This window comes from Rattus norvegicus, chromosome 5, assembly GCF_036323735.1.
Source record: "Rattus norvegicus strain BN/NHsdMcwi chromosome 5, GRCr8, whole genome shotgun sequence".
In the NCBI taxonomy this organism is placed as follows: domain Eukaryota; kingdom Metazoa; phylum Chordata; class Mammalia; order Rodentia; family Muridae; genus Rattus; species Rattus norvegicus.
This window is the reverse complement of record NC_086023.1, coordinates 146,440,409-146,452,069: the sequence shown is the minus strand read 5'-3', so window position 1 is coordinate 146,452,069 and position 11,661 is coordinate 146,440,409. Positions and strand designations below refer to the sequence as shown.

General features: G+C 46.7%; 2 long non-coding RNA genes across 3 annotated transcripts; one reads left to right on the top strand and one right to left on the bottom strand.

Moving 5' to 3' along the window:
• Positions 1–780: 780 nt before the first annotated feature.
• Positions 781–8,005, bottom strand: LOC120102984 (uncharacterized). 2 transcript variants are annotated; one of them, XR_005504998.2, is made up of 4 exons: positions 7,932–8,001; positions 5,335–5,508; positions 2,795–3,019; positions 781–1,366 (listed from the first exon to the last, which is right to left on the bottom strand). It is a non-coding gene; the product is annotated as an uncharacterized LOC120102984 (long non-coding RNA). The 2 variants fall into 2 exon arrangements; XR_005504999.2 differs by lacking the exon at positions 5,335–5,508 and having other exon boundaries at positions 7,932–8,005.
• Positions 8,006–8,130: 125 nt separating this feature from the next.
• On the top strand, positions 8,131–9,133 carry LOC102551009 (uncharacterized). Its single transcript, XR_354294.5, has 2 exons — positions 8,131–8,360; positions 8,885–9,133. It is a non-coding gene; the product is annotated as an uncharacterized LOC102551009 (long non-coding RNA).
• The last annotated feature ends 2,528 nt before the right edge of the window (positions 9,134–11,661 follow it).

Below are 11,661 nucleotides of genomic sequence, written 5' to 3'. Positions count from 1 at the left end.
CCAGATTGCCCTTGAACTAGCTGCAATCCTCCTGCCTCAGCCAAGTCAATAGATCTGTAGGCATGATTCCTATCCTGTCTTGATAGGAAATTTTTCGAGTGGTTTTGACATCACAACGTTTAAGGTCCTTCTTGTCTACACAGCAAACAACTAGGTTCATGTGAGATGACTCGTGAAAATTAAAATTAATAAACATATTTCCATCAATGGTAAATACAAATTTATAAATGTGACCAGACTTTTGCTAAGTGTGGATATCGATTTTGATTTGATGAAGCCATGAGAAATTTGTGGAGGTGAAGGTACAAAAACAGTAAGAATGAAGTCATTCTACATCTCTCAGACCAGTATATAGGTCCACATTTACTCCCTTCTTTTAAAAACTATACCAATAAGTTAAGAATCATAAATCCGACCTGAGAAAATGACTCAGTGGGTAAGCCATTGGCTGTGTAAGTATCAGGACCTGAGTTCAAATCCTCAGAGCTCAGGTAAAGTTGTCTGAAGTACCATATGCTTATAGATGCAGCATGCCACTATGGGAGACAGGAGGGGGAGACAGGAAAATCCCAGGGACTCATAGGCCTGTTCTTCTGGAAGATTCATGGATGAGTAGCAAGAAACACTGTCTCTCACAAAGTGGACACCAAAGGTCATCCACTGACTTCCACGCTTAGGGTCTATGCTGAGGCGTAAGTGTGCCACCCCCCCAAGCATACACACATCATACACACACACATTGTAAAAAAGAAATCACAAATCTAAAAAAAAATTGTGTGTTAAAATATTTTACTTTCTGATATTGTTACTGACATCTGTTTCTTTGTTAGCCATTATCATTTATAATAACATTATGATTATTTCTGAAAAATTTGTGTCACATGCCCGAGGACAATCACCAAGGATGTAGCTTTTATTCCATTCTTTTGTAAGAAGTGTAAGGTTGGCTTCTGAACAAGGAAACATCAGATAAAACAAACCGAAAGACATTTACAAAGTAACTGGCCTAGAGAACCTTCCAAATGTCAAGTTCAAGATAGACAGAAAAAAATGTCAAGTTGGAGGAAGACTGAAAAGATGTTTAACTGTTTCAGATTAAAGGGGAATGGGGAGACAGGGATAAACACAGACACACCATCTTGGATTATACACTCAACTGGAAAACATTGGAGAGATTGATAACATGTAACTGTGGACCGTGGCTCAAACAGAGCTGTTGCCTCACGCTCATTCCTGTTTTCCATGATTGCGTTTTTTGCTTCTTCTGGCAACTTTGTTCTTAGGGAGCATACTCTGAAATGTTTAATAGGCGTGATGCTTTTCTCTGCATATTTTTTTCTTTTTTTCGGAACCTCTGCATATTTTTCTGTGAAAAAAAATATGTGTTTACGGAAAGCTGCAGCAAATGAGTGGAAAAGACACTCGGGGGGTTCTTATGCTAGCTTGCAACTTTTCTAGGAAATCGAAATTACCTTAACACGAACATTTAACTCTTCCCGAAAACAAAAGAAAACCGAACAGCTCAAACCGTAAACAGACTGTGCCCAGTGGTATGCGACACCAAGAGCCACTGACGATTGTTTTGGTTGAGGGGGGCAGTAAGGGGGGAGGCAGGCTACAGTGGGTTCTGTGGTTCCTCCCCAAAGATAGGTTCACATCCTGCCTCCCAGAACTGGAAAAAAAAAAGTGAACTTATTTGGTAAAAGGATCTTTGCCAATGGAATGAAGTGATCTTTCAAAACGTGCTGTATGTGTTGGCGTGAGTCTGTGTGAGTTCAGGCGTGTGAGAGTACAGGTATGTATGTGACTGGCCGCAGGAGGTCAAAGGGCAGCTCTCAAGAGGTGATTCTCCTCTCCTGGGCCTGAAACTCAGGTCACAAGGCTACCAGTAAAAGCTTTCACCCACTGGCTCATCTTGCTAGCGGGGTGAGTGTGTGTGTGTGTTAGGGAATGCTAAGAAGAACTCCTTTGGTCTGGGATGCAGCTCAGCGGGAGAGTTTTTTGTCTAGCTTATGCAAAGCCCTGGTTTCAATCTCCAGAAGCAGGAAAAAGAAAAACAAACAAACAAACAAAAAAATCGTTCTGAATTTTCCGTTTGGATCCTAACCCACCGACTAGAGTCCCTCGGAGTTAAAAGATGGAAACTAGCTGAGAGACGAAGAAGATGAGAGCCAGGCATGCATCGGGGTTAAAGGAGGAGTCTCTTCTAGAGAGTGGAGTGTGGACTTATGGACATCGAATTTGGACTCCTGGCCTCCAGAAGAAAGATAATAAATCCCCATTGTTTCAAGCTACCATTATGGTAACTCAGCCCCAGACACTAATACAGCTGCCCAAAGGGAAATTAGGCCTGCAGAGCGGCTGCACTCTGGGGCAGCTGTGGTCAGGCAGGGGGCGACCATCTCTCCCCTCTGTTGTTTCAGATGGTTTCCTCTGGGCCCATGGCCTCCAGCAGTTCCAAAAGAAAACCCAAAACGAGGGGTGATTGGGCGGGCGGACTTGTGTCATGGGGTCCATTAGTCCCCACTAGAGTCACTCCTAAAGATGAGGAGTGCCAAGTTGAGCCTCACCCTCCAAGAAAGGAGCCTATATGGGCCACAAAACACAGCACAACAAAACAAAAAAACTGCGAAGTGCTTCTCTCCACAGTGGGTGCCCAGTCAGGAGGAGTGGCTTCTGAAGTTAAGCCTATCCCTGAAGTCCCAGAGCTCTCTTTCCTCCGAGGTAAGCCTCCAGTATTTCTGCATTCCTGGACGTTTCTGTTGTCACTTTGGTTTAATGACATCTTGCTTACCCTGTTGGGCAGGCCCAAGGCAGAACATCTGTTCCAGCTGTGAAGCTACCTGCCTTCTTCTGGCTCCTAATTCTCCTGGAACTGGCCCCTTCTCTTCCCTCAGCTCTGAAGTGATCACTGGGAGTGAACGTTGCCCTCCTAGCTGCAGAGATGAATCCATAGGTGGTCCCCTGACAAAGGCAAGGCCAATAAAGAAGGATGCCCATAGGTGGTTGTAGCTCTGAACTGTGGAGAGAGAGAGAGAGAGAGAGAGAGAGAGAGAGAGAGAGAGAGAGAGAGAGAGAGAGTGTTTATTTGAGTCCCAGTCCTAGAGAGTCCAGTTCATGGACTGATGGGCTCATTGCTTTTGGGACCACACCTTGGCAGGAACTCGTGGGGGTGGGGCACTACTTCTCACTTCATGGGCAGGATGTGCAATGAGGGATCGTAGGACTAAGGTCTAAATATGCCCCTCAAGTGCACACCCACAACCAGCAGAAGACCCCTCCCTCAACCTCACCCCTTCAAGTCTCCGCCCTCCCTAAGACTGCTAGATGGAGGACCACGCCCTCAGCCATGGCCCTTCGGAGGCCATTCCACAACCGAACTGTAACACTGAGGTCCTTGATTTGCTCACAGCTTTTGCTGCTCCGCTCCCCAGCCCCGACGTTGTTTATTTGTGAGCTTAAGATAGACTTCTGTCTTTTGCAACATGGAGCTTGCAAAAAGATCGTGTATGCGCGGAGTAAAACTTGGGACCATCCACTTGTGGCGAGTGCACACGGCACTGAAGCCGAATGTTGGTTCCGCTCCTGTTGCAGGTGGGGAAACCGAGGCCTAGAAAAGGGAGTAAACCACTGAGGCCACAAGTGTTTGTGCGGGGGACTTCAAACACACCTCCTCAGTGGTCTGCCACTCTGAGCCTCTCTCTAAGGACCTTCCCTAATTCAGGGGTTTGTGTGTAACCTAGGGTGACTGGCTTTAATTTTTATCTGCCTCAGTTTCCCTATCTCGTCCCTATGGGCTCTCCATTCCTGGCAGAAGGGGGCTAGACGTTAGCATGCTGGTTGTTTTGAGGTCTCCAGGGGACAAAGGCCATTATTCTTTAATTACTGGGAGTGGTAATTAGAAGGGAAAGTAATTGCTGGTCCTTTTATTATGGCCTTGCGGGCCCATCTCTCACAGCCCTAGGCCAGCAATAAAAGGGAGCTGGCAAAGCGCTGTGGGAAGGGTCCCTCCAGAGAATGTGACCCAGGCCTGGAGAAAGGCTATTGAAGGTTACTGCGAGGGGCATTACCTTCTAAATGTGTTTTGTGGATGACTCCACCTTCTTACGTCCCACAGCTCCTCTAATCCTCCTAGGAATAAGGATCCCTGGGCATGCACTGGGCATAGTTCTAGGTACCTGCTCTTCTCTGGACAAGATCCTCCCACCAAAAACCCAGTAGATGCCTTGCTTACAGCTAATGCTTGGCATGTGTTCTAATCCTGACACCCTGCCCCGCTGAGGAGAGGTTACCGTACCCATTTACGGACTAGAAGAGTAGTATCTCAGGGCTGGAGGCAGAGCTCACTTGGAAGAGTGTTTGCCTAGCGTGCCCTCCAGCACTGCATGAACCAGGTATGGCAGCATCCATGATACCAGTGGGAGGATCCCAAGTCCCCCATCCATGGCTACCTATTGAATTCAAGGTCAGTGGACGGAGGTGGGAAACGTCAAGGTGGAGCAGAAGACTAACATCTCCTGGGGTCCTATATGTAGTGGAAAGCAAGGTTTGGCCCCCAAGTGTGGGATCTCAGAGCCTTGGTACTCTCTCCATAGACTCTCTCCATAGATGGCCGTTATTCTATTGGCCGTTTCTCGGGTGAAGAGCTTAAAAGCCCAGAGGCACCAACAAGCTCGGGGATTTAACAGTATTGGGACCTCGTGTCCTCTGTCCTGCCCTGTCTGCATGAGGCTCTGGCCTGTTGCTGTCCCTGCTCTGTTAGTCTGCCTTTTTCTCTGCCACTCATCTTAATCCCTGATCCCAGCCCTCCTGATGTCAGAGGCAGGAGGATGGCTAAAATGAGGCCTTTACCTCTGGGCAATTGAGAGTGGACCTGAACTGCAGAGCTGGAATTACAGACTCCTGGTGGTCTCTGGGCTGTCACGGAAGCCCAGTCAGGACATTCCTTCCTCCTGTTCGAACCCTGATCCCTCGGCCTTGCAGATTTGGATAATAGTTAACTAGAATTTCCCCCCATACCTTGGTGGAAGTCCAATAGTGTGCTCAAGAGCTTTTCAATTCCCAGTGATTTTCACTTCTCCCTCCTGCCTTCTCATCTCAGCACATCTCTTTACTCTCCACTCAGCCTTCCCACCCCACCCCCAAGCACCAAGCCAGGATACCTGGTGTCACCTGACCACAGTGCGTGGTTCATTTTGCTAAATGTTTAAGGAGCCGGAAGATGTTTACATCACTTCAAGGTAAGGGGCAGCAAGCCGAGAAAGATCTGCTCTCTCACATAGGGCACTGAGCCACCTCCCCAGGGTCTCCCCTCTTCCCAGTCACTGTACCCACCAAGTCAACATTGGATCATAGATTTCAGCTCATGCATTCCGAGCCCCTTTCACCTTCGAAATGCTGATACCCACTGCATTCTTATGACATGAATGAGCACAGAAGTATTGAGTCTGCAATCCGATATCAGAGCCAACAATTAGGAATCTGAAGTCAGAATCGTAGCTGGAACAGCTGTACAGAAAGAAGAGAGGCCCGTGAAGTTACGAGAGCAACCTGGAGGTGGTGTAAGGCTGTCCTTAGAATGCCAGCTCTGGGTCCTGACGCAGGGTGAGCAAGGGTTTCCCTAGGTGAAGAGACTGTGGGTGTGGTTAGGTGGAGCATCCAGTCTGAGCCTGTGTGTGCAAAGCCTTGCAGGGAAATGAAATAATACGCCTTGCCCAGGTTTGTGTGGCTGGAGACAGACGCCAAGGTGGGATCTGATGTTAGTTAAGGACAGAGATCAGTAAGGGCCAAAGTCAGGTTTGGAGGCTCAAATCCACCATGTAATGCAGAACTTTTCTTCTTCAGCTCACATACAACTGTGGTTTATCTCAAGTTTTGAAGATATGTCTGCTTAATAATAGGCTAGCAGGGTTGGGGGAGATGTCTCTGTGGGTAAAGTGCTTGCCACGTGCAATGGGTAGCTTTAATTGTCAACTCCACACAAGCTAGAATCACTTGGGAGAGGTTCTCAGGGAGCAGTGGTCCATGAGGTAGTCCATGGGTGTGACTGTGGGGGTGTCTTGATTGTCGTAGTCGATGAGGAAAGAGCCACTTCGAATGTAGGTGGCAGTTTCACCTGCCTTGCTTCTGTCTCCTTCGCTGATATCAGAACCGGCTTCTTTAGGCTTCCAACGTGAACTGAAGACCAGCAGCTCTCCAGGAATCTTCTAGGCTGCCGGTGCCAGATCAAAACTGTTGAAGCAGCCAGGCTTGTAATCCAAGCAACTACTGAGCTGTCTGCCTCCCTGGTGTGAGACAGCTATTGTTGGACTGCCCAACATATTATGTGAGCCAATCTAATAAATTCTCTCTTGGTATTTACTCTGTGGGTTCTGTTCCTCTAGAGAACTCCAACTAATGCACCATGCAAGCGGAAGGACTTGAGTTTAAATCCTTAGAACCCACATAAAGCCGCACATGTAGTGTCTGTATTACCAACGTTCCTACAACGAGATAGGAGGTGGGAGACAGGAGAGTGACTGCAAGCATGCTGGGTGCTAGTCTGGCATAGGCAGGTGGAATCTGAGATTAACCTCTGACCTCCACATGTCCTGTAGCACCCACACCCACTCCTACACACACCACACACAAGATTTTTTTTTAAATAGTGAGCTAAATACTTAGTTTCCCTCGAGAATGTGGGCTGCCCTGGAAGCCTCTTGCTTCCCCCATACCTGTCCAGCACTAAATCGGAGTGGCTCCACTTGCGCCAGTAACCTATGGTCCGAGCTGTATTCATCCTTAGTGAAGAAGACTTTGAAAGTCTCCCCACTTGGCACCCCTACTTCCCCACTTTGTCCCATTCCAGTCTGTTGGTGTCCCATGACCATATGAGCACTTTTGATAGAACTCGGGCCAGAAGTCATGCGTGTGATTTCTCTTAGAGACATGTGAACAACTAAACGTCTGTTCACCCAGACTGGGCATTCACATCCAGCCAAAGACTCCATCTACCTGAGTGACTCCAGTCTGGCAAACAATGAATTTATTGAGTCTATTTACAGGAATGTGGGTGAAGGACGCATAGGTGAGCCCCAAACAGCCACATCACTGAAAAGCCCTTCTCCTCCATGGGAAATACTCTTAATTAAAACAAAACAAAACAAATCAACAAAAACAAAAAAACCCCAAAGCTTTATTGGAGTGCCCATTCCAGTTAACCACCCTTTAAGAACTCTAAATCGCACCTCCCAAGCCAGATGCAGCTAAGGCAGGATTACAGCATCTCGGAGGGCTCAGGAGGGAATGGGTCTCAATCTGAGCTGAGGCTCCGGTGATTTTCGCTACCTCCTTCTATTTGAGAAGTCTTGTGGGACGCATGTGTGTAAGCACAGCTCCTGTGATGTCAAGTCAGCAACACTATGCCATACTCTGAAGACAGAGGTCCATAATAGGATTGTCACACGATGCCTGATTTTTATAAAATCAAAATCCTAAATCCTCTTCTCCCTGGGCCCACACGAAACATCCATCCCTCAGGATCATCTCACAGTTGCCTCTTTTTTTTTCTTCTTCTTTTTTCTTTTTTTTTCGGAGTTGGGGACCGAACTCAGGGCCTTGTGCTTGCTAGGCAAGCGCTCTACCACTGAGCTAAATCCCCAACCCCCACAGTTGCCTCTTTTGATTGCAGGTCTCTTATCCCTTCTGTGTGGCAAGCTCTTCCTTGCTCTGGGCCTCTATATGCCAGTCTCTCTCTTAGAATCACAGTTCTCTTCCTGGTTTCAGCTTAAATCCCTTTTCCTCTGGAGAGTTCACCAGGATCTCTTCTGCCTCCCGGCATTTCAGATCTATCCTCTGTAGTGCTCATAAGCCATAAATCAATAAATAAATCAGTACAGGAATTCTTTGCTAAACCCTATCCCTGAGAATAAACTTTTGGAGAGTTCACTCACATCACGAATAGCGATCGCTCTTCCTCACAGGGAACTCAATCTCCCAGCGTCCATTGCGGATGGACAGGCCATGTGACTAGTCTGGGCCAATGGATGGTGAGGAGTGATAGGAGTCACTTCCAGGCAAGAGCAGTAGAAAACCCATGCACCTGGCCATTCAGACAATACTAAATTCCAATGGTACTGTTCAAAGATATCAGTGACTAGCCAGTCTAGGGTCCTCGATGACTAGAGCAGGGGATCCATGTGAGGAAGTGGCACAAGCCAGCAGCAATCTCCTGTTGTGTTCTACACCTGAGGTTCGGAGCCCTTTGTTACTACAACACAGTCTGGGTAGTACTGTGCTCTGTCTGAATGGGAACCAGGGTTTGCCCTTCGCTGCCTCTGCAGAACCTCGGGCCCTGAATGAGACCCCACAGTAGGCACTTGGTGAGTATGTGCTAAATTATTGAAAATGTAAGCCATGGTTCCTTCCTCAAGCAAATTACCCTGGCCTGGTATCAGGGTGTTTGCTTATAATCCTCATACTCGGGAGACAGAGGCAGGCAGGTTTCTGAACGTTTGAGAGCAGCCTGATCTACATAGAGAGTTCCAGGTTAGCCAGGGTTACCCAGTGAGATCCTGCTAATTTTCTTTTTCTTAAACTCGTATTCAAGGGACAAATAGATCTACACAGCAGCTAGAATGGGGTCCGGAGCTAAACTGTCCACATTAGAGAAATGGGGTCGGGGAGAGGGATCAGCCTCAGCCACAGAGGGCTTCCTAAGGGAGAGTAAAAACGCGTGGAATCGGAGGATCCGTCTGCTCAGTAAGCACTTACTGGATGTACTGTAGCCAGTTTGCTAGCAGGACGTTTGGTGGCCCCAGGAGTTCTGTAGAACCAGAAGGCACACCTCTATCATACAAGGGATCTACAATGGATTCCTAGAAACGTTGTTGATATTTGCTTGCAGGCTTGACAAATAGACATCTCCCAGACAGAAGAAATCGAGAAAACCACTGAGATCCAAACTAGATGGAGGAGCGCAAGCAAGGGCAGGGAGGTGATTGGGGCTGAGGGACAGGGAACCACCTACCTGGCTTTAGCGGGAAGAATGTCAATACCAATGGCAAATTGCTGAGTGTCCTATTTCCGGCTTCTGTGTGTCATGGCATATCATTTACCTTGAGGCCACATTAATAAAATTCTGGAAGGCTCTGAATGGATTTTACTTTATTTTTTATTATGTGTACAGTGTGTGTGTTCATGTGGGCTTGAACATGTATGTGTGAGTGCAGGTGCCCAAGGAGTCCAGAGGAGGACAGCAGTCCTCTGTAAGTAGACTTGCAGGCAGTTGTAAACCTCCGGTTGTGGATCCTCTTTTTTTTTTTTTTTTTTGGTTCTTTTTTTTTTTTTTTTTTTGGAGCTGGGGACTGAACCCAGGGCCTTGCGCTTCCTAGGCAAGCACTCTACCACTGAGCTAAATCCCCAACCCCGTTGTGGATCCTCTTAACCACTGAGCTCTCTGTCCAGCGCCCTCACCTCTCCTCCTCACAGCTTTTAAATGGCTAGGCTAAAATCTGAAGGGTGAGGTGAAACTGGTCAGGGAGGGTGTTGTGGAAGGACAGGCAAGCCCTGGATGGGGGAACCACATATGAAAAGGGATACGGCGAACATGGGATGGCCGCCCATGCTGGTTGAAACAGTTTTGTAGGTGGTCAGAGAGGAGACCGGCAAGGCAGGGATGAGCCTGCTGATGTTTTTTTTTTTTTTTTTTTTTTTTTTGTTCTTTTTTTTCGGAGCTGGGGACCGAACCCAGGGCCTTGTGCTTCCTAGGTAAGCGCTCTGCCACTGAGCCAAATCCCCAGCCCCGCCTGCTGATGTTTTCTGCACACACAAATCCCTAACTCTGCAGTCAATGCCTTCAGTGTCCTGTGTCCTTGAACTTGGGCCCTAATGCCTTTTCTAAGGTTATTCTAAGTGCCAGTGATGGCCACACAGTTACAGTTGAGGACCCCTAGGATGTTCAGGGCAGCAATGAGCTAAACCTTCCAACAATGCCATAACTAGTACAGTCAGGATTGTTCCTTTTTAGGCTTAATATGTATGTATGTATGTATGTATGTATGTATGTATGTGTAAGTATCTATGTATATATGTGTGTATGTGTATATGTGTGTATGTGTGTATTGTGTATGTATATATGTATTATGTATTATGTGTGTATGTGTGTATATGTATTATGTATGTATGTGTATATGTGTATGTATATATGTATTTATATATGAATGTATGTATTCAGGGTGTCACTGTGTAGCTCTGGTTGTCGTGGAACTTGCTATGTAGACCAGGCTAGCTTCAAATTCACAGAGATCCTCCTATCTCTGCCCCTGTGATACTGGACTCAAAGACATGCAACACCACACCCAATTATTCGACTTTATTTTTAAGGGCTATTTTAATATTTACTAAAACTTCGAGTATATAGTAGAGTGTCCCCCTTATATACTTCTACACTCTTCCCCCATTACCAACATATTATGACTAAGTGATACAATTTTCCACAATTATTGGTAGATAGTTTTATTGACATTATTAATTAGAATCTATAGCTTGATTAGAGATTCTTAGTTTTGCTTTAATACCTATTTTTCTGCCCCAATGCCTCACCTAGGGTAATCCCACTACACGTAGTTGTCCTGTCTTCTGAGGCTCTGCCAGGCTGTGACTTTCAGACTTCCCTGGTTTCCCTTTGTTTGTTTGTTTGTTTGTTTGTTTTTTTAATGATCTTCACTGGTCTGAGAAGTAAGTGGGGTATTTTGTTTCACCACTAGTGGAATATGCCTGATATTTTTGCCTCATAGAAAAGAATCCCACCAAGGTACTGCCATTAAAAAAAATCACTTGGGGCTAGAGAGATGGCACTGGCTGTTCTTTCAAACTTAGGTTCAATTCCCAGCAACTACATGGCAGCTCAGAACTGTCTGTAACTCCAGTTCCTGGGCATCTGATGCACTCACTCAGATACTAATGCAGACAAAGCACCAATGCGCATAAAATAAAAAAAGAAAAGTGTGTGTGTATGTTTGTATGTGTGCGCGCGCGCGCGTGCGTGCATGCACACAGGGTTTTTATTGCTGCAAACAGACACCATGACCAAGGCAAGTCTTATAAAGGACAACATTTAGTTGGGGCTGGCTTGAAGGTTCAGAGGTTCAGTCCATTATCGTCAAGGCAGGATCATGGCAGCATCCAGGCAGGCATGGTGCAGGAGGAGCTGAGAGTTCTACATCTTCATCTGAAGGCAGCTAGTGGAAGACTGACTTCCAGGCAGCTAGGGTGAGGGTCTTTTTTTTCTTTTCTTTTTCCCCTCCCCTCTTCCTAGGATGAGGGTCTTAAAGCTCACACTCACAGTGACACACCTACTCCAACAAGGCCACATCTCCTAACAGGGCCACTCCCTGGGCCAAGCATTTACAAATCATCACATTCCACTCCCTGGCCCCCATAGGCTTATCCAAACCTATGAGTCTATGGTGGCCATACCTAAACATAGCATAACGCAAAATCCATTTAGTCCAACTTCAATAGTCCCCGTAGTCTATAGCAGTCTCAACAATGTTAAAAGTTCAAAGTCTCTTCTGAGATCCACCCAATCACTTAACTGTGACTCCCAAATCAAGACGGGAAACCAGCTGGGCAGACTCCAAACTCTGCATCTCCATGTCTGATGTCAAAGAGGTCTTCAGA